At 34.3% G+C, this 26,448-nt stretch overlaps 1 long non-coding RNA gene across 2 annotated transcripts in view; it reads left to right on the plus strand.

Moving 5' to 3' along the window:
* The first annotated feature begins 64 nt into the window (after window positions 1-64).
* Window positions 65-26,448, plus strand: part of LOC141546975 (uncharacterized) — a 59,282-nt gene continuing 32,898 nt past the window's right edge. Inside the window, exons 1-2 of one of the 2 annotated variants that reach the window (XR_012483477.1) lie at window positions 65-153; window positions 18,394-18,478. This is a non-coding gene — a long non-coding RNA (uncharacterized LOC141546975). The remainder of the gene's footprint in view (window positions 154-18,393; window positions 18,479-26,448) is intronic. The other variant, XR_012483478.1, reaches the window with a different exon arrangement.

Below are 26,448 nucleotides of genomic sequence, written 5' to 3' on the forward strand. Positions count from 1 at the left end.
CTGCATAATTGATTGTCAACTGTGACTCTTACTTGAAGTCAAACAGAGCCAAGGGTTAGGTAGCTTTATCCTGCCATGATCATGTCCCTGCTTTTTTCTGATAGCGAATTTCTATAATCAGAGAAAGTAATCAATAGAAGACATGAACACAATGTAAGTATATAAGATCTTGCTGTTTTCAATCTGAAAATAGGTATTTATTATATTCTAAACAATTAGGTAAATGAATAATTGGCCTAGTCACATGCCTGTTATATATACACATTTCCAAATGATGTAAAAATAATGTGTTGATAAACTGTGGGACCCAGCTATTATTTTATTGATTATTAAAACTAAATCAAAAACATCTTCATTGTGCTTTAGAACTTTAAGTACTTAAGTATAATTGGAATAAAATCAGCCTTTTGTAAAGACTTACTTGTGCAAGAATTGCACCTATGGATGGAAGGCCTCTACCTGCAAGAATGTGGTTACTCTTGTTTCCTTGACAATTGGAAACCCCCTCAACCCACCATCCTCTCCACCTAATGTCTAACCTCCTTCAAACACTTGGGCACATGTATTCGTGGCTATGTCAGCATTCCTTTACTGTTTACAACACTACTGTCCTTATTCCCCCCCTTTCTCATTAGATTTGTTTCTTCTTGGTTCTAGCTAATCCACATTCAAATGCTGGTCTACACTGGATACCATCCGAGTTCTGATTTTGATACTCAGGACCCAGTAGATGGATACTTTGACCAGTTTCTGGTACCTCAAATTCATCATCCCTTCAAGTAAGACATGTAAGAAAGGGATAGATTACCTGTCCCATCTCATCAGGAAGCAGTTTCAAAAGATAAAAGCCTTAATCCCATATCCCTCTCAAATTTTGAGGGGGGAAATGATGGAATAAAAAATACTCCAGCAAAAGAATAGGTCCTTTGTAGCTAGGTGGGCCTTAGGGAGGGCTATTGACAGGAAAGGGCCTTTGTTGAATTTAAGTAGGCCTTAAATGGATCCTTGTTGTAGTAAGCCCTAGTTGAATTCTCATTAGGAAGCCAAACTCTAGACCTAGATGCTATTACTCTTTGAGGCAAGCAGGGAAGGGGGCAGTGACAGGATAGTCTTGTCCTTAAGTGGGCTTTGTTGTCTTTGAGTGGGACTTTGTTGACTTCCTTGACAAAATTATCTTGACCCCACAGTTATTGTATTCAATCAGGAGTTCTTCGCCTATAAAAAGTTTCCCCTTTACCTTTGTTAATTGTGAGTTCCATAGGAGCTTTGCCTGCCATGTGGTATCATACTAGAGCTTTTTGCCCCTTAACTGAAAGATCACCTGAGCCTGTGAATTCTTTATGGATGACTCAGGACATTCTAGATTTCTTGTACCTCATCAGTTTCAGGAACCTCCTAGATTCTTCATAAATGTTTAGTAATTAACTGGCATGTATGGAGTGTTTACTTCATAAACCTCTGGTGTGAGGGATTGCTGAGCCTATTATAGGGCTGTTCTTCCACCATGGTACTTATAGAAATCAAATAAAAGGAAGAGGAGCTGCAAAGGATCATTGCATATGTCATTGTAAAACTTTTTTTTTTTTTTTTTAAGCAAAATAAACATTTAATTTGGGGCTTGGGTCTCAGGGTTCTGGTATTACACCAGCATGGTTGGATGAGTGCTTATACACTGAAGGCTAAGTGGTGGACACATTGAAGGTGATACCCTCATCATGGTGTTCTTTTTATGTCTTGTATTTCATTACTATGTCCTTTTTGTGGATTTCAACTCAATAGGGACCCTTCAAAGTCATGCTCTGGTCATTTTGAATAAGTTCTCCTTACCCCTACACCTAAGATTATTTGCTAGGCAAAGAGTCCTTGTAATATCTTTCACTCACCCATTGCTGGAATGACTTTCACCACAATAGTATGGCTTTCACCAATTGGTACCCCACAGAGGGGTACAACTTTTATATGGAAAGTGGCCACTCCTAAGCAGGTAAGAGGCCCTGAAATTCGACCTAACATCTCCCTATTTCTATAGTTCCTACTCTGAAAGGGAAAATCTAAGAGAGTTAAGCTGATATTTGACTGGTTTTTCACATTTAGTGTGGGGATTTATGCACTCCAGGTGAAGTGGGCTCCAGTGGGGCCTTTGTTAAATTTCTGCATGGGCAGGGGGATGTTGTTGCCCACTCAGCCAGGTATAGGAAGTTTGGGTCCTGCCCAGTTTCTCAAAGTCTGGGGCCCCAGCAATTACTTGTTGATTCCAACCAACGTTCCTTGGGAGAAGATAACTCTTGTCTTATAAATATCAGGCAAGTCCCTTAGACCAAAAGAATCACTGATGCTGCTTGGCACATACTAGGTGACAACCCCTGAGGTTATTCCACTCCTATGCAAGGTCTTCCCTTTACCTTCGTTGTGAGTCTATTAGGAACTTTGCCTATCATATGGTGTCATAATAAAACTTTTTGCCCCTTGACTGGAAGATCACCTAAGCCTGTGAATTCTTGACACATGACTCAGGGAATTCTAGACTTGTGTGATAATAAAACCCCTTCCTCAGCGAAATTGAGTGCAGTTCTCTTGGTAATTAATAATTAAGAAATTATCACAGCCACGCCAAGCTGCAAGGAATCACTGCCTTGATCAGTCAGCAGCCATCAACAATCAAGGCAAGATCTTTTGCCAGCAAAAAACTTAAAACTTGCTGAAGAATCTAATAATGGCTAGCATTTTTTTCCATAAAATTTTTATTCATTTTAAACTTAAATACAAAATAAGAAAAGAAAAAAAGAACATTGTTATCTATACAGCAGAACTTAAGGACTGAATATAAAACAATAAATTTCTATTTCAAGAAAATATATATAATAAAAACTATACATTGTTTTCCAAGCTATCCAACTTTTCTTTGCTTCCTTCTAGGTCTTCTTTTATTTTCTGCTGTGCACCTTTTATTTTATCCCCTTCTCTAAGAAGGCTACAATTATACAGGAAGATTATTGTCTTATGAAGTAAATTTCTCTGTGGCCTATTATCATTTTCATGGAATCGATTATCTCAGTAAAAAAAAAAAAAAGGCAAAATAGTTTGATTTTAAAAGTGTCCTTAAAGCTGTGCAGAAGCTTAAATTCTTTTAAATAATGTTTCAAATTTAATTTTTAAAATTTTTTCACAATACTAGAATAAATATATACTTCTCAGAGGGACAAAATATTTATGAAAGCAGATACTCTCAATTTTTATTAAGTAGCCTTTTAAAATACTTAGAACATATACAACTTTAAACGTATGTTTCCAGCAAGTCTGAATAAGAAAACACAGTTCAAAATTAAAACTAAGTAATAAAAAACTTTGTAAAACATAAAAACCCCAAAAATTTCTTTAATAATTGACATTTCACACTTCCTCTCTCTCCTCCACCCATTAAAGTGCAGCATTTTCCCTAAGAAATTAGAAATTTTAAATTTAATGAGTTAAAAAAATATCATGACTGAAGATTTAAGGCATTGTCTCTACTTCTATTTGAGTTTGTCAAGTGAAGAAATATGCAAAAAATTAACATTAATATCTAAGAATTAATATCTAAGAATTCTGCTTTCTTATTTTTCTAGAAAACAGAACATGACCATTTACATAAGAAGTTAGTTATTAAGCAGTAATTTAGTAAGTAATTAGTAAGATTTACTAAGCTGATTAACACTTTTGGGAACATACAAACATTATTCATTTTCAAAATGATTTTGTTTTTGAGAAATCTTCCATTATCCTGACATTGTAGAATTAACAACTGAATCAAGAATTATTTCTAGTGTGCTATTAAACCAAAAGGGGTAAAAACAAAATTCATTCAGATAAATTATTATTTAGTAATTAAAATTTCAGATGTCTTTACATTTCTTGAATCTAGGTGTTTTTTCTTTTCTAAAGACCTGACTTTTATAACCTGAGTATGTTAGATACATTAAATGTCATCTGAATGTACATATTCTATGAGTGGATTTGAATTTATTACCTTTTGTAAACAAAAAAAAAGTTTGTCATTATTTACTATTTGGTTTTTATAAAAAGCACTCACTGAAAACAAGTCAAGAATTTACTAGTGTTGATTTCCAGCAGCCTTAACTAAGGTTCAACACAGTTCAACAAAGTAGTCTCTATAACTATTAATTTGTTTAAAAATACTTACTGTTTTCAATGAAAGATATGGATTTGTAGACTTCATCCATGTGGACCAAGCAACATTGTTTCTGAAATGGTCATTGATTCCATCTTTGGAATGGATTCTTCAATTATACTTGAATATAACTTCATAAAGACATTTTTGAAAAGTCTTACAATTATGGTTTCAAGGTCAGAAGGATACACTGTGGTTAGGTTTTACTTTAACTTTTTCACAGAGCCAAGTTTTACATTGTTATGCTTTTTGAATTTTTAGTATATTTTGGTATTTAGAGTTTCTTTAGGTTATTTTGATTTTCATCATTAGTTTTCGTCTGCATTCTTTGATCAGATCAATGGCAAACACACTTCTGGGTAATCCCAATGAAGAAAGTGGAAGGTGGTAGTGGTAGTGGTGGAGGAGGTAACTGTGGTGCAATTGTAGGGATGCATATGGTGGGATTCAAACCACCTTAAGTAAGACTACTATTCTTTAATTAAGATTTTTCACAATCTGGGTTCTGAGAAAAGCAAGATCAAGATTTACAATCTTTATCATTTGGTAATATTGTAATTTTGGATTATGTATCTTCATTGGAGAGGTTTGGTAAAGAAACTTGTCCCTGGGCAGCTATGTGGCTCAGTGGATAGAGCACCAGCCCTGCAGTCAGGAGGGTTCAAATGTGGCCCCAGACACTACTTCTTAGCTGGGCAAGTCACTTAATCCCAATTGCCTCAACAACAACAACAACAACAACAAAAAAAAAAAAAAAAAAAAAAAAAAAAAAAAAGGACTTGTCTCTTCAGGAGCTTTCTAGAAAGTAAAATTAAGTTCATCAGAATGGGGATGCTGTGACCCAATATCTGTATATTATCTTGAAAAACTCTTCTTCCTCTGACAACTTTAGCATTTTCTAACTTTAGCAAAAGAAGCCATTGTAATTCTCTTGTTGGTTAAGACTTTTTCTCTCTCAGATGACTGGTAAACTGAAATTGAACTTTAGATGCCAAATAAGAGATTAGTTAGTAATTGTTTACTTTCTTAAAATACTTTAAGATAAACTGTGTGGTTTATTTGATAATAATGACTTTATGCTTATTCAAATTTGTTAGTAAGTCATTCTATTTAGGCATTTAATCCTATTAGGTATCTAGATGCAAAGTCTTTACAAATTATTTTCAACATTTAAAGAATGTGGTTCATAATCAAACTTAGTGACAACTTCAACAATCATCTATGTTTTAAGTCTGAAATTATTTTGAACATATCCCTAGATCAAAATAGTCATACTCATCTCAATGACCAAAGCTTTCTTCCAAGTTTTGTTGTAGACTTTTAAATTTTTCTTTCAAATCCCTCCTAGCTACTCATTTCTTCCCCAATTCATTCTTATATAGATCAGATTACATGATTTTGAGCTCTTTTTAAAAAATTATATCATTTCTTCTAGGAATTCTAGTTGACCACATAGACAATCTACGTTTCCCCCCGAAACTTTAGTTTTTGGTGTTAACAGAATTTTGGTTTCTAAACTGGATATCTGGAGCTGCACAAAGCAAACTTAAAGACAGGTTTTAGAGATCAAGAAGCAGAGTGAAAGAACCATAAGCCCACCTCTAAAATCCCTGACCTAGTTACTAGCTTATGGACTGAATCCATATGTATCTGGGAAAATGTTCTTTGATTTCCCCTGAATTTCCTATAACTAATCTGTCTTGTGCTGTTTCTTGATCCTTTTGAACTCGTCGTAAAAGAGAGCTGAATGCTGCTTCCTATTTGGAAATGCTTTCCATTTTGGTCAATCTCCACAGTGATTGTTTTTCTTTAAGTTATTTTTTATTCTGAACATATACACTAAAAAAGAGCATTTCTATATACAGTGCTGAAAACAAAAAGGAGAATTGCTTTTGCAATTGTATATCTATTTAATGATATGTAGTGATTTTTAGCAAACATGTAATTCCTTTCAAAGCCATCCTTTTAAGTTTGTGCTTCTTTCTGAATGTCCTATTTTTTTCTGTGCATTCAAATGTGTCATTGGTTTTCTTTCAGTATCACTTTTGCTAACTTCCTTTCATTCAATACCCCATTAAAAAAAGACTAGGGAAAGAAAAACATGAACAAATAAATACAGTCAAGTGAAATCAACACATAAAAAGACCATTTTCTAAAAAGTATTTCTCTTTTTTCCACTTTGAGTCAATTCTCTACTAGAAAGCAGATAACGTGTGCTTCATCTGATAGGTACTCTCCCATCATAAATTTCAATGCAATATAATGGTTACATATTTTATTGATCAAATTTAAATCTTTCAAAATTGTTTGCATTTCAGTGTTGCTGTCTTCGTATAAATTGTTTTGTGCTTTCTGTTCATTTCAATCTATTTCAGTTCATATAACGCAGACTTCTCTGACATATTTGTCATCTTTTCCTAAAGAAAAATAATTTTCTATTACATTCACATAATAAAAATGGTTCAGCTATTTTTCAAATGATAATAACCCCCTTGCTTTCCAATTCTTCACCATGAAATAAATATATATTTATAAATATTTTTGTCCATATGGCTCCTTTCCCTTTTCCTCTGATTTCTTTGGGATTTTAATTTAGTAATATTTTTACTGGCCAAATGGTATATATGGTTTAATAGATTTATTGGTACAGTTACAAATTTCTTTTCAAGTGGTTGGATCAGTTAACATCTCCACTAGTAGTGCATTAGTGTATCTTTTTTTTTTTTTTTTTTTTTTTTTTCCACACTGCCTACAGCATTTCTCTGTTTTTGGAGGGGTCAGGTTTGGAAATCTGGTTATGAGGTAGTTTCTACCTCTGAAAATTGCCTGTTTTTATCCTTTAACTATTTGCTATTTGGGGATATGACTTTTTTCTTATCAATTTGACTCAGTTTTCTATATATCTTAGAAATTAGAGCTTTATCAGAGAAACTTGCTGTAAGGATTCCCCCTTCCTAATTTCCTACTTCTCTTTGTAAATTTAGAGACATTGCTTTTGTTTGTAGAAGAAACATAATGAAAATTTTCAATTTTATCTCCTTTGAACCTCTCAATTCCTTGTTTGATCATGAACTCTGGTCCTATCCATTCATCTGCCATTTTTTTCCTACGTCCTTCTAACTTGTGTGTGATGTTACTCTTTATGTTTGAATCATGAATTATGATTCCAATACCAATTTAGAGTATATGTTGTAAGATGTTGTGACAGGCTGCTTTCCTGTTTTCTCAACAGCTCCTTTTCCTTACTGCATTTTTGCTCCAAAAGCTAGGATCTTTGGGTGAGTAAAACATTAATTTGTACTTGTTTCTGTATATTGGGTACCTAAACTGTTCCACTGTTCTATTTCTTACCCATTGTGAAATTATTTTGATTGATTATAACTTTATAATGTAGTTTGATATCTGGTAAAGCTCTGTTCCCTTATTCCTTCCCACTTTCTTTTCACCAATTCCCTTATATTCTTGACCTTTTGTTTCCCCAGATATATTTTGTTATTTGTAAAATGATAGTTTTGATTGGAATGACACTGAGTAAGTAAATTAATATAGGATGTATTGTCATTTTTATTATATTGATTTGGCCTATTTGTGAGCAATTAATATTTCTCTAGTTTACATCTGTCTTAATTTGTGTGAAGGGTAAAGAGTGTTTTGTAATTGTGTTAATTCTTATGGAGGTCTTAGGTAAGCTCCAAAGTATTTCATAGTTTAGTTATTTTTAAGTGGAGTTTATCTCTTCCTGCTGGATTTTTGCTGGTTGTATATAGAAATCCCAATTGGTTATATGATTTATTTAATATTCTGAAGCTGAAATTGTTCATTGATTATTTGATTTTTTAGTTGACTCTTTAGGGTTTGCTAAGTACTTTTAAATATATTCTTCCAAAGTTATATTTAAACAAAGTTCCTTTGTCTAAGCTTATTCCCTCAATTTCTTTTTCTTGTGTTGTTGCTAGAGGTAGCCTTTTAATCACAATATTGAAAAGTAATGGTGATAATGAACATCATGGCTTATCCCTATTCTTTTTGGAAAGACCTTTAGTTCATCTTCATTATATATAGGGCTGGCTCTTGATTTTAAGTTGGTTCTACTTATAATTTTAAGGAAAGAAATGATATATTTATTTGATGTATTTAAAAACTTTACTTTGAGAAAGTCTACAGGTTCATGGCATACACACAAGGTTAAGAAACCTTGATCTAAGTCTGGAACTCTTTCTGTACCATTAGCACCAGGACATGATTTTTTTTTGGGGGGGTGGACTTTTCTCAAACTTAAATCACCACATTGGCAAATATTCTATAGACTTTTTAGGAGATTCATGGTAAGGCAAAGTGTAGGAAGAAGTTGCAAGTCGCCACTTTTGTCTCAATGTTTGGATTTTCTTAGGTTACTCCTCAAATTGGCTGCAATTTTTTCCTGTGGGGGAGGAAAAGAGTGAGTAAATTTATATCATTTTACAACAAAAGAAAATATTCATATTTTACCATGTTCTGCACAGTAAGAATATTGAGAGGGATAGAAAATGGGAAATTGGAAAGAACTTACCCTTTTTTATGGCTAGTTATACACATGGATCTCAATGCTCAATTTTGACAACTACATATTAAAAAAAATATTGATAAATTGTCCTGGAATTAAATGAGGGTGACAGTGATGGTGAAAAGGCTTCAGAATGTGCAGAATGTGCAGAGCTTACCATATAGGATCTCTTTATGGAAATTTAAAAAAAAAAAGGCTGAAGAAGAAAAGATGTAGAGGAGTGACACATGTATCAGATATTTTGAAAGTACATTTTACAGAACTTGGATTGGATTTGGTTTGCTTCATTGAAGAAATGGAAGTAGGAACAACAGGCATAAATTTAAGGGAAAATTTTGGAAAAGCAAATATTTGAAATATTGAAAAATGTCTTGAGTGACATTTTGCATATAGAATACAACTATAAAGCATGCCTTAAAAGTTTGGAGGGTGGATTGAAATAAAAGTTAAATTACATGCTAATATGAAGGAAATATTTATCAGCCATGCTTTCTGTCTGTATCTCAATTGTTTATTCTTTACATTCCCCATCATTGTTGAAACAACAAAAATTCTAATTCTATAGATAGCAAACATCTGCAACAGAATAATAGTTGTTTTTTGGGATATAGAATACCCACTCCAGGTCTGAGAATGTAGAGCTAAAAGAGTATCATGAAAGCATAGTTAAAAATCTATATGTAAAGTCAAGTGTTCCACTCCTAAATCTAGCTCTCCCTTGGTTAATCATTACCCTAGGAATTCTGATGAGCAAAGAAACTAGAATTTTGTTACCAGCACATAGCACAGTGACACTTTTAAATAGGTATAGGATGGAAAATTAGATTCCCTTCTCATATTGATATCATTTAACAAGCTAAATCAAATGGTATTGATGCTTATTTTCCTTATAGTTAGCATGAGATCCTATCTCCAGGATAATCTCTCATCTGAATACATCTGAGAGAACCTGAGAGAATCTGAGAGAACAATAGTTGGTCTTTTTGGCTGTCACAGATTAATTTAACTGCATCTTTAGATTGCGATATAGTTGAGTAGGAAGGCATATTGTAAGGGAGAAAAAAGGGAAAAAAGAATAACTTTCTGTACCAAAAATAAGTATGTTTTTGGCAGTAATTTGTAGCTCAATGCATCAGTCACCATGCCAAACTATCATAGATGTGCACACTGAAGTTTGCTTGCTTGATTTGTTTTCCCTAAGATGAAATATTTCTAGTAGAAGTTGAGTGATTTAGAAAATGTACTTACCATAGTTTGAACTACTTGTAAGAGGCTTTGCACTGTCCTTTGAATAGACTCTTCCTTTTTCTTTTTTTCAAGTTTTCTATCCTTCAATACAATAATAATATAGCATGTTATAACAATAGGAGAATGTTTTATTTTCCAGGTATATTATAGAATGTTTGAGGGAATATTTGGAAACAAAGGAAAATTGGGATATGTTACAGTATTTTTAAGTAGGAAAAAGTGGGCACATGTGATGATTTGCCAGAAAATATAGCAAACCAAGCTAGGAAAATTACTTGTATCTTGGATATAGTCTTACTGAAACAGATAATCCAAGAATCCTTGTCTACCTTGTTTCATAATTTCATGATTTGAGTCTAAATTAAAATCATTCCCATAGACTCTTCATGATTAGACTTATTATCAAACAATTATTTTGGATTGAGTGCAATGGAATTTTGTTCAATCTTACCTCATTCTTTTTCTTCCTCTTTTTCACTTTTGACTCTTTTTGTTGCTCATTGTATGGATCGGTTTCTGGAAATGGCAGGTTTTCTAGCTGACTGTTTGGGTGAGGTAGATTTCTATATGCTATGGATGAAAAGTAAATCAGTGAAATATGAAGTTCTGATTAATTAACTAAGTTAATTACATGTCCCTACTTGAGTGCAGTGGGCCAGAAATGAGAAATAAAAGTTTGGCAGGAATTATAAATCAGTACCATATAAACGGATGTTTGCTTCTATCTAGGGTAAAAAGAATAGAGAGAAACAAAAGCAAATATGATATCAAAACATGGGTAAGCCTAGGAAGAAAGTTTCTTCTTAAAGCTATTTAGCATTATTTGAATTGCACAGTAAGTGTTGCAACATAAGTGGAAGAATGAACAATAGATCCTTTAAGGGAAAAAAGAAAGCTGGAAACATGATTCTGTGAGAAATTACTTGGCACATCTGGTTGAAGCTTCTCTGTACTTCTATAGTCAGTCAAACTGGATCCAGGAACTCTATGCTGTTTTGACTTGCTTTCTTCTGGGCCATCGTTTTGTTGAAAATTAGCAAGATCTTTTCCACCAATTTTCTGTTTGTTCTTCATGGGGATCAATGGATGATGGGTACCTAGGGATGATAGAAGAGATCTTGAATTTCCTGGGCAAGAAGGTTATATATTAGTACTTACCTTCATTTTGGGGAAAGCCTTTCTTGTGATCAGACTTCAAAAAACTGTGTAAGTTTTCTCTTCTGTGATGCCAAGGAAAGATTTAGAAAAAAGAGTGAGCAAAATGGGGAAACCCAGACATATCTCTGAAGTATTAGTTTTGAACTGGAAGATAGAATTTTGGTGCTACTATTGCCAGGCAATTTTTGCAGAGTACTTAAGTAAGTACTTAAGATTGCTTTGGTGATCAGTTTGAGTATTGAGTGTTAATGCAAATTAATTAGATAGACCTTTATAGAAATTCATGCAAGAAATGTATTTTTCCATATGATTTAAATATTTCAAAAAACTCTTCTAAACTTTGTTCATTTTTATTTTAATGATCTTACATCCAGCAGGAATTCCTTTCTTCAAACTTTATGTGCTATAAAGTACCAAAATGGAATTAGTCTATTAACATTTGATTTTTTCAACAGAAGCATTATATTCATTACTCAATCATTTTTTACCCCTCTTTTTCTTGTAAGGTTACAATGACTGAACTTTTTTCAAAAGAAAATCAGTGCCCAAAAAAGGGAAGACTTTTCTTTTGAAATAACTGAAAGCAAAGTAAAGCAGATCTCAGTTCTATTTGATATTGACAATGCATATCCCAGCCTTATTTCTTATTCTTCTCAAATGAGGACAAAGAAAAAACAACATATGATCTATCTCTTCTTCAAAAAAAAAAAAAAAAAAAGATCTGGACAAAGACTCACCTGTTACCTCATTCTGATCCTGTTTGTTTGCTCCTGGAAATGTAGTCAGGAGGTAATGCTGATTGGTTGTTGAATCCGGGAGGTCATTGGTAATCTGAAATTCACTATGTTCTTGATTCTTAGGTTGACTTAAATTCTCCTTCTTGAACTTACTCTTCCTAGAAGTAGTATTGCTACAAGCCTCCTTCTTCATGCACTTTTCTGGAGCACCTTGGACTTGGGACTCAGAGATCACTAATCCTAATGAGGAAAGAGAAATGGCAAGCATGAAATTCTACTAGGAAAGGTGCTCTTCACAACACTTTGTCCTTTGCATTCTAGAAAATGAGGCTGTCCAGAAGGAGAGAAATAGCATATTTCATGAAAGAGCAAGTGAAGAGAAAGGACACCAAACTCTCCTTGGTCTTTTTCAAGACTTTGACATCAAAATCTTGGAAGACACATTCTTCAGAAAGGGTCTCATAGACTAGGAATTTCTACAGAATTTTTTTTCCCCAAGGAAATAGCCTGGGAGTAGCATTAATTTCCAATTTTATAGTCTTTTTTTGGAATTGCTTTTAGATCCATTTCAAGAGGGAAGAGAAAATGCCAATTACCGAACAATCTCACTCTTTTTTAGTAGACACTGTCTCAAATTTATTTGTTTTTATTTATTTTTTCTTTCCTTTTATCTTAAAATGAAATTGCTCATGAAGATTATTTTTTCCTATAATTGAAGTCTAAGTAAGTAAAGCCCTCTTCTTCCTGGTGCCAAATTATGGGAATTTGATAAACACTCTTACAGCCAGTTTTGTTCATCTTTGGACAACTTCTGATTAAGTCAGAGAGTATGAATTTTCAGGAAGGGAAGAAAAATATCTTCATCCTTCTCAATTTTATAAGGATTGAAATTCACAATGATGAAAAACCCAGATTAAAAATCAAAGAATTACTTCTATGACTCAAGAAAAAAAATTTGAATAATCTGAATAAATTTTTAGAATCCCAGAAATAATCCTGAAGTCAGTCTTGGAACTTAGGCAGAACTTGGCCACTACAAAAGCCTGAACACCAAAAGGAACCTTGAGTAAGATCTTTGGTAACTCAACTGAATTTTGTTTACATTATGGATATTTAGCAATAATGCAAGAATTTCTATTCCCTCATTACTAGTTATTTCAAGGTATTATTCTTAGAAGTTTATATACATTTTTCAAAATTGTTTTCATTATAACTATAACTTTTTCAACTTCCTCTACGATCAAAACCAAAGAAATGTTGTTCTCAATTCATGATATTGTCACTTGAAAACTTGTTTGCATGTTTCTTTGCTACTTCTTCACAACTTAGATGTCATCCTAGCCAAATCAATCTTATTTGTATCCAAAATGTTGCCAAGTTCTGTTATTTGCCACATCTTTTATCTATTTCACATTCTCTCTTCTGGAACATCATCACCTTGGTACAGGCTCTCATCACTTCAAGCTTGTAATATTGCAATAATTTCCTGATTATTCTCAGTGCCTTCAGAATACCAACTCCAGTCCATCCTCAGCTGTCATTCCTTTAACTCCACATGTTCCCACTACCGTTAGGGTCCACATATACTCTTTTATTTGGCTTTAAAAATTCTTCACAAAAGAATCCAGCCATTCTGGAGAGCAATTTGGAGCTATGCCCAAAAAGTTATCAGGCAGTGCATACCCTTTGACCCAGCATTGCTGCTATTGGGATTATATCTCAAAGAAATACTAAAGAGCGGAAAGGGACCTGTATGTGCCAAAATGTTTGTGGAAGCTCTTTTTGTTGTAGCTAGAAACTGGAAGATGAATGGATGTCCATCAATTGGAGAATGGTTGGGTAAATTATGGCATATGAATGTTATGGAATATTATTGTTCGGTAAGAAATGACCAAAAGGAGAAATACAGAGAGGCTTGGAGGGACTTACATCAACTGATGCTGAGTGAAATGAATAGAACCAGAAGATCGCTGTACACTTCAATGTTGTATGAAGATGTATTCTGATGGAAGTGGAAATCTTCAACATAAAGAAGATCCAACTCACTTCCAGTTGATCAATGATGGACAGAAATAACTACACCCAGAGAAGGAACACTGGGAAGTGAATGTAAATTGTTAGCACTATTGTATATCTACCCAGGTTACTTATACCTTCGGAATCTAATACTTAATGTGCAACAAGAAAATGGAATTTACACACATATATTGTATCTAGGTTATATTGTAACACATGTAAAATGTATGGGATTACCTGTCATCAGGGGGAGGGACTGGAGGGAGGGGGGGTAATTTGGAAAAATGAATACAAGGGATAATATTATTAAAAAAACAAATTCCTCACAACCTGAACAGTTTCTATCTTTCTTACATTTCAATGTAAGACCTTCCAAATTGAACTCTTTTTGCTTTTTTCTCAAACAACTCTTCATTTCCTGATTCTATGCTTTTTCACTATCTGTTCCTCATGTTTGGAATTCTCTACTTTGTTGTCTCTACTTCCTGGCTTCCTTTAAGACAACTCAAAACCTTCCTTCTGCATTTTCCCAATTCCTATTACTGTTGATGACCTCCAATTTAACTTTATATAATTTGAAAATTTATAGTTGTTTGCATGTTGTCTTCATCATCATCTCCCTTCCCCATCATTTTCCTCCTCTCCCCTTTTATTCTCTCCTCCCCTCAAATTTCAAAACAAAATCAATCTTTAAAGAACAATGCTGAATACAACAGAAAGAGCTCGAATATTCAAATATATGGATCCAAATTCTGCTCCTGATAATTTACTAATTTTGTGACCTTAGACAACTGTCACAAGTTGATATTTCTTTTTTCCTATTAATTTTCTTTTTTCATTGTGTAGGAACTTTAAACTTTCTTCTGGTCTCCCTCTTTCCCCTTTCTCTTTCCCTTCCTCTCTCCCAGTTTTTTTTAAACATCTTCATCAAGATTCATGTTGTAAAAGTAAAGATAGATCTCCCTAAAACCCCAAAACCTCAAGAAAAAGAATGTAAAAAGTATACTTCAATGTGTATGCAGACATAATTAATTCTTTCCCTAGGTATACATAGTATTTTTCAACATGGTCTTTTAGAGTGGTCTTGAATCATTGCACTACCAAGAATAGCCAAGTCATTCACAGCTGATCATCTTAGAATATTGTTCTTTGTACTTAGCAGATTTCACTTTGCATTATCTTGTATAAGTCTTTTGAGGTTTTTTGAGAGCATTCTTCACATCATTTCTTAGAACATAATAGTATTCCATCACAATAATATTGAACAATTTATTTGGCCATTCTCCATTTGATAGGGATTCACTTAATTTCCAGTTCTTTACCACCAGAAAAAAAAGCTGCTATAAATATTTTTGATTTTATTTTTTTTAATAGATACCTAGTAATGATGTTGCTAGGTAGAAGGGTATGCATGGTTTTATCGCCCTTTGGACATAGTTTCATATTGCTCTACAGAATGGTTGAATTGGTCTGCAATTCTATCAATAGTGCAGTACGGGTCTTATTTTTCTTATCTCTCTTCCAATGTTTCTCATTTCCCTTTTCTGGCCTATTAACCAGTCTTAATAAGTATGAGGCCATATCAGAATTGTTTTGATTTTCATTTCTCCAGTCAATAATCAATATATTTTATATGGTTATATCTTGATTAACTTATATGAATTTTCATATCTTTTAATTGGGGAACAGGCTCTTATAAAAGTTAACTGTTTCCTATATGTTTGAGAATTGAGACCTTCAGAGAAACTTCAAAATTCTTTCCACAATTACTATTGCTAAATGTATTTCCTCCTGTTTATGCTATCTTTCTCTCCTTTCATCCAGTCCTTCCTCAAAAAAATTTTGCTTCTGTTTCCTCCCCCAATCTGCTATACCAGTCTAATGAGGGATTCTGACTAAGTGCAATCCAAGATCCTTGCCATTATCAGAAGTATAAATCTATGGTTTTTCTTTTCAATTCAATTCAAAAGTAGAAAAGCAGGTAACTTCTAGATCTTGGGAGAAGTTATCATTCACCATAAGACACTTTTCATATACACATATGTACACACTGTTAACAAATTGAAGAGGAAAAAGAGATTATGGAAAATCACTAAAATTTACCCTTTCCAATAAATGAAAAACAAAAAACCTTGGATCAAGATTTACCAATCTCTTGGTTGTGACTTGGTTCAATATTTTCCTCACTTAGTTTGTCCAAGAGGGTATCTAAAACATCAAATGTATTTGAGGTATGACTGGTGGACTGCAATGCTCTCCCTTTTTCCTTCTCTTTAAGAGGACTGGATTTCTGTTCTTCATTCTGGATCCTTCCACCAGTCTTACTGGGACATATCTTCTGCACATCTTTGTCTCTGGTGGTTTTTTCTGCATAATCTGAAGTGATGAAATGGGGAATTGCTTAAGACTAATTTGTATGGGGTACTGTGCAGCTGAGAATACTTAAGACTTTCTTGTTTGTTTCTCAGGAGAGATATCTGTCTCTCCCCATCACTCTTTCCTCTTTTCTTTTCCCACCCTCCCTCTCTCTTTCCCATCCACTCTCTTTCCCACTCACTCTCTCACTTTTTCCTACTCACACTCTCACTCTCATTCTTTCACTTTCACTCTTTCTCACCCACTCTCTCATTCTTGCTCACCCACTGTCTCATTCTCTCATTCTTTCTCACCCACTTTCATTTTCACTCTCATTCTTTCTCACTCACTCTCATTATCTCATTCTCCTTTCCCACTTATTTTCTCACACTCATTCTCTCTCTCACTCTTTCCCACCCACTCCCACTCTCTCTATGTGTGTGTATGTGTTAAGAAGAGAACAAAATAAGGAAAAAATTATGGCAGTAGAAATGAAGATAAAGAAACAGATTTTTCAAAAAGCTGTCAGTTGGGCACAATCTTACCTATATTTTTGTCGTTTTCCTGACCTAAGTTTTGAATCTCTTGATCCCTTGATGGTTCCTAGAAAATAAACATATCTTATTTAATATTTTAAGAATTATACATTATTTTCCTCTGTCACCCCATCATTTCCTAGAATATTTTTCCTCTGACTTTTCATATATCAAAATTAGAAGTTGTTTAATGGAATATAGAAATCCAGAATTCTAATTCCACTAGAGGCAGAGATGCATTTTTCTTGACTTCTAGACTACTTCTTTCCTACCACAAAAGAGATGTCTTGCCACCACCTACTTCACAAAGGTCTTTGTGGTTACTGAAGATATAGTTCTGAATAAGGGTTGATCATAGACAAGTCCATGCACCTCAAGTATCTACCCTGCCCGCTATCTTTTATGGTGGGAAAGATGTTTCTACATGATAGATGAGATTTACTTTGACCTCTGCAAAACAAGTGACTACACATAAATGGATTTCAAGCATACTTAAGATCAGCAGTCCCATTGCCATGAAGCAGCTCAAATCTCTTTACTTGCTTTCTATTACTTGTGAATTGGAAAGAACTTCAACTTAAGTTTGTTCTCATCTTTCATCCTCTACAGTAATCTCTTTTGCCTCGTTTTGATGAGCAATTCTTATACTAAACTGCACAACTTTAGAGTTTGAAGAGACCTAAGTGCCCATTTTATACAACAAATACTCAAAAGGAAGCTCTACTGTAAGTACCTGAGAAGAGAGTGTATAAGTCCTTGTTTAAAGCTTTTCAAGAATTGGAAATTTAATATGAAAAACTATGCATCTGCTAGTCAAATTTTTGAAATGTTGTAGGCATTCACCATTCACCATTTTAAAACATGAAAAATGAAGGATTTTTAAGAAGAGTAAGAGGAATGGTTAAAATATTTCTAAACTCAATTATTATTTTTTGCATATTACTTCATATAGTTTTATTTCTTCCTAAAATTTCAGTTCCTGGGCTGAAAAATCCTCAGAATATAATGGCAGGGATAACTGGGTAGTACAAGAAATACAGCATTGGTTCAATAGTCAGGAGGACATAAGTTCAAATCTGACCTCAGCTACTATTTGTGTGACCCTGCAAAATTCTTTTAACATCAGTTGCCTCACAAAAGAAACAGAGACTCCCCCAAAAAACCTTCCACAACTCATGGCATATTTGTGAATATTAGCCTCTTTTCAATGAAAAACTTTGGTGAAGATCTTTAGACCATCACTTGAGAAACTATGTCTGAACAAATACCTTATTTTTCATCCCATGTAACTTGAAGTTCCTACCAAAGGAATGCAAACGTAATGAATCTGAGTATGTATCATTGAATCTTGAAATCCCAAAATATATAATTAAAAGCCAGATTTGATATCCATTGCACTCTGCTTTAATGCAGATTCATGCCTTATGTTTTTTGCTTTTCTGCTTCTGAATACCTGTGTGTAGTTTAAAACTATTACTATAGTAATGCACATGATTGGTTTGATTATGTCAAGTATTTGTTAAACAGTGTGATCCCAAATTGCAATGGAAGATGAGAGTCCTAACTTACCTTGTTCTTTGGTTCCTTCTTCCTCCTTTCCAATTCTGATTCTGATTCTGTTTCCCTTGTCAGATCTTCAGGAACTTCCTTAGCAAAAGACATTGAGAATTGGAGAGGGTCCCTTGAGAGCAGAAGACTAGATGGCTCTGAAGGGGAGGTGAGTTAGATATTAGGACTGTTAATCCAATTAACTCATTAAATGATAGAGTTTCCTACTTGAATGCTCAGCTCAACAAATGTAACCAGTTCAGCGTCAAAGAAAAACAGACAGACCGTGAAGAAATAAGAGAAAAACACAAGAGAGAAAAGGAATAAATACATTATCTAACTAGAGTGCAAAAAAAAAAAAAAAAAAAAAAATGAGACATTTCAAGGGACGAAAAAATATTCAAACAGAAAAAAAAAAGGACAGCATGTCAGGATAGTGTCTCTTTTTGAAATAACTTTTGCATTAGTGAGGAAGGTAAAGAAAATGGGCATGTGAGTGGGGGAAAAAAGAAGGAAAGGTGAAAACGTGGTTGGAGAGCACCAGAAATATTGGGAGCCTTACTTGGTAGAGTTGGCTGGAGTGTTCCTGATCTACATGGGTTTTCAGCCAAGTTTTGCTCAGGGCCTTCAGAGTTTTTTGTTTTGTCTTCTTCTGGATTAAGTACGTCTGGGAAGCATGTATTAATTTTTCCATTAATTTTCTGTTCACCATTTATAGCAGTTGGTGAGGATGGTGATAGGAACATTGAATTTTCTGGAAGGAAGAAAATAGGCTAGTTAGTGCCATCTTCTGTTTTAGAACAGACCATCCTACAAAAGAACTCAGAGCTGTAATGATGGAAATCACAAATGTTAAATGTTCATACTTTCTAATGCTGCATCCAGAAAAAAAAAGGTTTTGAAAAAAGAATAAATCTTCAAGGTGGTGATGGGGAAGATGAGAAGCTTAGACATATAAGAAAAACTTGAAGCCATATGCTAAGGTAGTCTTCTCAAAGCTTTAGACTCAAGCTATTGGACTGAGTGAATATTAATTTGGAAACTCATGGAAGAATATACATATAAACATATACACACATATAGGTGTGTGAGTTTATTTCCATGTGATATGGTTATTGAAAGTGTTTACTTTGAGAAGTCACTCATTTTTATTTGGATCATCTTTTTCTATGAGTACAACCATGTAGGAATCTCCTTTGCTGAATTGCTTTTACTTCAGGAGGCAGGGCAGAGGATAATTTTAGAATAATATCCTAATTTTTAAAGAACAGCATTCTATCTCTTGGACAAACATCTTTTTTCTTTTTTTCCCTTTCAGACAAGATTGTTCCTTTCTCTACATTTCCAATTATAAATGACTGAGCAAGTTTCTTTCTTTTTTTTTTTTTTTTTCTCCCCCCTGAGACTGGGGTTAAGTGACTCGCCCAGGGGTCACACAGCTAGGAAATGTTAAGTGTCTGAGACCAGATTTGAACTCAGGTCCTCCTTAATTCAAGGCTGGTGCTCTATCCACTGTGCCACCTAGCTGCCCTGAGCAAGTTTCAAAAAACATGAACTGCCAAATAGTGTATATTGTTCTTTTGGAGTAGGAGAATATAAAAAGAAATCTCTTTCCTAATGGAAAAGTGAAACCTCATTACTTCAACTAAAATAAAATGAACTACCTACCACCTACCACCTGACTCTGCTTCTCTTTTTTTATTTTCCATTAAGAGAGAATCTAAAATGTCAAATGAGATTGTGGAGTTGTTATTAGTTGGAAGTACTCCCCCAATTTCTTGGTTACCAGATTGGCTGGACTTCTGTTCCATACATTTTCTTCTTTCATCAATATCTTTGCCACCATCCAACTTCTCCATGACTTTTCCGAGATGTCTTTGTCTCCAGTGTTGAAAATAACTAGAGGTCAAAGAAAAGAGAAAATGGTTAAATTAAATGTATTTGAAATTGTTTATCCTTCATAATGCATTGTGTTTCCTTCTCCAAAAAATCATGATCAAAACAAAAGAGTAAGAAAATATTTAGTGAAAAAAAGGTGAACAGAAAGAAGTGCAAATGAAATGTGAATGATTATTGAGTGTGATATGGTATCAAAAGTTTAGTAATCTCTTTGAAGATGACCACATCCCAATCTTGGAATTCATTTTCTCCAAGAATATAGCAGAAGAGGCAACATTTAACTTTTAAGTCAGTTCATATTAGCATGTCCCCTCCCCATTAGTCCTTTGATTATTTTTTTCATTTATGGAATTTGATTTTTTTTCTTCTGATCTCTCTCTTTTTAATAAAGAAAAAGGAATCTTCATCATCTATGTACACTTTTGGAGACAGGACTTTTAACACCTACAATTTTCTTTCTTTCTTTCTTTCTTTTTTCCCTGAGGCTGGGGTTAAGTGACTTGCCCAGGGACACACAGCTAGGAAGTGTTAAGTGTCTGAGAGTAGATTTGAATTCAGGCCCTCCTGAATTCAGGGCTGATGCTCTATCCACTGAGCCACCTCGCTGCCCCCCTACACTGCCCCCTACACCTACAATTTTCAAACTCTAATCCTTCAAATGAAAGCCTTTTGGGGTAAGAGTGAAAAGTGGTTAAAAAATGATTCTTCCCAACTCTGATTCTAATTTTTTTTGACTACTTCTTTCAAATACAAGTAAATGTAATATAATCTTTGTGGGAAGAGTTTTGAAATTAGGTTTGGAATCTTGTGAAAGATTCTGAAAGATAAAGAGTGAAGCATTTGACTAAATCCTTAGGAGATTATTTATCAATCCCTTCCTCTTCATTCCAGGGTTTCTCCAATTGAGAATGGGTTCCCTCTGTTACCTCCTGCTGCCTCCCTCAGAAGACAAGTAGCAAATTAAGTTTAAATGCTTTTTTTTTTTTTTTTTTTTTTTTTTTTTTTTACTGTCATCCTGACATTCAAACCTAGATTCAGATAGAAGAGACATTCCCATGTCTTATTCTAGGTCACTTTTTTTTTTTTTTTTTTTTTTTTTTACCAACTCCCTGTATTCCAAGAAATGGTATGCCATTTCCTTCTTCTGTAAGACATCCTCTGGAACTTATTACATAATATTGTCTCACATCTGCTTCCAAAAAGGATGATGCACTTCAGTTATTCCAAAACTCTCCAATCAAAATTCAGAAATTGTACATTCAGCATTTTTTGGAATTATCCATAGGCTTGCCCTGCTGAAACATTGCTTTCTGTCCCTGAAGCAGCACTAATAGAAAGAATTCTTTCAGAAAATAGGTATAAGAATGCAACTCAGTCTTTGACCAAAAACCCCACAAGAATAATAATTCAACCAAATACAACTCACCTCCTGGAAAGAAAAGGGTTCAGTCTCTTTTTCAGAAAGAAGTGGCACTACTGACTGGAAAGATCCAAGAACTGTGCTCTTCTCTGTCTGAGGAAGATGTGGAGTGGAAAATTATGTTGGTATTTATAAGCCTCTTTATGAAGGTGTTAACCCTGAAGTCTGATGAGGGAGTTGAATTCACACCTTGACTCCAGTCAGGTCATTCAAAATATTAATTTCACCTTCCTCAACCTCTTCAGTTTCATCTCCTTTAGAGGACCCTAAAGAAGGTCTCTTCCCTTTTTTTTTGTTTACTACTTGAATAATGAAAGGAATCTTGACTCCTGTTCATCTTTCAATCTATAAAGATTTGTTCATTTCATCTATCTGTGAATCCATCAGGTATATGCACTTCTTTCCTTCATGGACATTTTAAGTATTATTCACATGCCAAAAATATTTCATAGATAAAAATGTTAATTTTATTTTAAACAAAAATTTAAAAGCTGATATTGCAATGACCTCAGTCAGTCCAAATAGCTAAAAGATGTCAAGACTGGGATGTGAACTCAAAGGTGACTTCAGAATTCTTTCTGAATTAACACCTTTCAAGTTTCAAACTTTATTGAATGAGTTATCAAAAATCTTTTGGAGGAAAATGTCATGAGTAGGATGTGAACTCAGAGGTGTGACTTCAGAATTCTTTCTGAGTTAACACCTTTCAAGTTTCAAACTTTATTGAATGAGTTACCAAAAATCTTTTGGAGGAAAATGAAGACTGAAAAAGAAGAGAAACTTATTCTTGTCCAGAAGAACATAGAGGCAGTGGGATAGCTTTAAATATAACTTAAACCACCATTTTGAAAATGGGGCAGTTAGGTGGCGCAGTGGAAAGAGCACCAGCCCTGAATTTAGGAGGACTGGAGTTCAAATCTGGTCTCAGACACTTAACACTCCTAGCTGTGTGACCCTGGGCAAGTACTTAACCCCAGCCTCAAAAAAAAACCCAAAAAAACAAAAAAACAAATGACCACTGCCAGGATATTAGAAATGTCTCTTTAATGCAGTTCTCTCTTTTCTCTTTTCTTTTTTTCTTCTTCTCTGAGGCAATTGGGGTTAAGTAACTTGCCCAGGGTCACACATCTAGGAAGTGATAAGTGTCTGAGACCAGATTTGAACTCAGGTGCTCCTGACTCCAGAGCCAGTGCTCATCCAATTGACCCATCTAGCTGCCCCAAAAGCATTTTTTTTCCCCTGAGTTAATTGGGGTTAAGTGACTTTCCCAGAGTGTGGCTACACAGCCAGAAGTGTTAAGTGTCTGAGACCAGATTTGAACTCAAGTCCTTCTGACTTCAAGGCTGGTCTTGTATTCACTACATCAAATAGTTGCCCCTTTCTTTTCCATTTTCCAGAGAGAAGCAGAGATTCTCGATAGGACATCTACCAGACTCAACTTCTGAGAATCTTTGCTTCCTTATCATTCCTAGCAATGAATTTTATTTGTTGCCTGTGAAATAAATAAAGTGTGAGTTAACACAATTTGATCAAATTGATTTATTGGGCAAGCTAGCAGTTGCACAGCAATTGGGATCAGATGCCTTCAGTAGGCACTAGGACACCAAATTTCTCATAATCATATGTAACTATTTGAAGAACAAATAGTTACATAATGCTGAGCAACAAGACTATTTCTTATTTTTGACTGGTCAAAGTGTGATGAAATTAGAAAGTACTAATTACAAGATATCCTATTGTCTGTCTGCAAGATCATTTTGCAGTTAGTACTTTCTGATTTCCCTGAAATCATTTGAACAAAGCTTTTACATGGATAGCTCTAAGTCACAAAATGTATGTTGTTTACAACAAAGAGTTGGTTTTGGTCCCCGTGGATTACTTATTACATTATTTGCATAACGTTTATTGTATTTCAGCCTTGGTATTTTGAACCATCATCAGATTATTAGAAATCAATTTTGAGCAGGCTTTATTACAATAAGTCATTCAACATCTAACACAGCTAAAAAACCAATCATGAGGCAGAGGATTATAAGAATATATTTGATTATTGTAGTTAATATGCATCCTCCTGTGAACCAGGAGAATGGTTAAGAACACCTAGCAGAGGGATTTCTCCATAGGCTATTTGCATCTTGTTCAGACAATTAGGTGTCTGCTATTATTTGTTAGATTTTGTGGAAATTTGTCCTAATTTCACCTGATTGGTTAATGTAGGAACAACAAGATGGTTCACATGCTGACCCCTCCCTGGAAACAGTTCTAAGATCCAAGACCATATGCTTCTGCATGATCATCTGAAACAAAGAATCTACCTCAATTTGAAGGAAGATGATGGTCTAACTAACGGACTGGGCCAACTTCTCATTCTCAAGGAAGAGATTTCTAGCTACTTTTCCTAAGGTGGCAATGCCAATGTATGGAATTCTGGATCAGAGCAACTTTATTCCTGGACTTTTGTCTTTTACAAGGTCTGGGGCATATTTAGTTTCATTCTTTTACTGTTGCCACCATGCTTCTAAATGTCTAGTGAAATGTTTTCCTAGCAGTCCTATAGAATGATTGAAAGTGAACATTGAAGGCAATAAATAAGTGATCCCACATGTTCCAAACAAGATTAGTTCTTTCCTCCCAAAAAACAAAACAAAACAAAAAAACCATATCAGGAATTCCAAACCCTAATGTGAATTGCTTTAAATTTTTGTCATAAGTAATAAAACTGGAATAAGTATAAAATTTGCAAAATTAACATATTTAGTTTTGTAATCCATCTTCTCTATTTTACTATTAATGGGTGACCTTGCACAAATAAATGATTCCTGTTAGGTTCTTACTAAGTGCTAATGAGATAATGAGATTTTTCTTTTTACTAAGTGCTAAGTGCTTTTTACTAAGTGCTAAGTCAGTACTTGACAATTCTCTAGTTCCGGCCTTTCCTGGGGAAGAGCTTGCGTGCTTAGGAGGAGCAAGTTCATTGGTTGAAGTAATTCTTCCCAGAAGCCCTTGCATTATCCCACGCCCATTCTCTGGGAGGATAAAGAGGGCAGCTCTGGAGGAAAAAGGGAGTTGTTTCTGGACCAGACTTGAGGCTGCTCTCTGCAGGAAGGGAAGTCGGCTCTCTACAGGAAGAAGAATCTGTCTGAGAGATTTGAGTTGACACAGCCGATCTCCTCCCAGAGAGGGATCGGCAGCTTCTGGAGACAAAAGCACGTTACAAATTGGCATCCACAATGTGGGGCAAGGACTTTTCCTTATCTTGACAAGGACTTATTCTGAGCCCTTTAGAGAACTAGACCGGACCATTACAGATTCCTCCTTTGCAAAAGGAAGATATTGTGTGCACCCCTAAACATTTCCCAAATTCTATTAATACCTGGGGATTATGTATCTTACAATATAGCAAATGAAATTTGGAAGAGGAGTAGTTTCTGGTAACGAAAATAGTTTTGCAGAGAACTATCATTCCATTAAATTTTGTAATTTAAAATTTTCAATAAAGATAGGAAGTCATTGGGCTTTAGTATTAATGACACAGAACTGATATAAATGATCCATGATGTCCAACAAGAGTCATCATGTCCAAGTGAAAATCATTTGGAATATCAGGGAAAGCCACCCATGGAGTAGATTCACCTTGATTAATATGGTGGTAAAGTATCCAGCCTCTAAGAGGTTCACATTGCTTTAATATGACAAAAGGTATATCTTACTTCAACCTGAAATTTACTAACAATATTACAACTTTTTCTATCATCTTGGGAGGAGTGGAACTGAATGAAAAAGACAACTGGTAATAACATCAGAATTATGCAACAAGGAAATGTGAGAGGTATACAATATATGACAAGTATGCTCATGAGGCATAAAGAAAATAGTAGGATAAAGAGTGTCTATTTTTCTTAATTAACAATTCTTCATTTCCAAAATTACTATTAGAGTTTTTTTGTTCTTTTGTTCTCTAGAGTTTTTTTTTTGTACAGAGTTAACTGGAGAAAAGAGAAGCACTAGATGATAATATTAAGGCAAAGCAAAATAAAAAAATTCTTGGATGCATTGTCATCACATGAAACAGGAAAGAGCAGGTTTTCATGGGATTAGTATATACAAGAATTTTTTCTCTGATTTTTGTGGAAGTTGGGCAGTTAGTAGTCCTTAAGATGCACCTATGAAGATGAGTTAAATTCTGTTGGTCTGTTGGAAATTCTTGATATAAACATTATCTCTAGGGTAGAAGTGTCCATTCAAAGGTATAGCCTATATTTTAAATTCCTGCTTTGTGAAGTTCCTTCTCTCGAGTTTGTAATTCCTATACACATGAAGCATAGATACATTGCCTTCCAACAGTGATGTGTGATCTGGAAAGAAGGGGTTCACTTTTATGGGAGGGTGACCAAATAATATTTAAAAGAAGAGAGGTATAATTCCAGTCTTAGTCTGCTTCATAAATAAAACAAAACAAGTCAAAGTACATCAGGTCACTTTAGGTGAGTTCCAGAGCATAATTTTTCAATAGTGATTTTAAGTTCCTTGCTCAAATATTTAATCTGACCTGAACTCTGGGAGAGATAAGTAGTATGAAATTTAGGAGCAATCCCAAAATAATAATAAGAATGAGAGAGTATTAGGTCAAGGGAGAAAACTCCTATTTCAAGATATAAAAGTTGCTAACCCACATCTGCTTATAATCTCCTTAAGCAGGATTTCAGCACAAAAAAAGTCAGCTATAGTTTTATGACTAGGAAACTCACTCCAACAAGACAATGTTGTAATTCTGTTGTTTCTGGTTTTCATCTTGAAAAAATCCCACTCATAATATAAGC

This window comes from Sminthopsis crassicaudata, chromosome 6 (genome assembly GCF_048593235.1).
Source record: "Sminthopsis crassicaudata isolate SCR6 chromosome 6, ASM4859323v1, whole genome shotgun sequence".
In the NCBI taxonomy this organism is placed as follows: domain Eukaryota; kingdom Metazoa; phylum Chordata; class Mammalia; order Dasyuromorphia; family Dasyuridae; genus Sminthopsis; species Sminthopsis crassicaudata.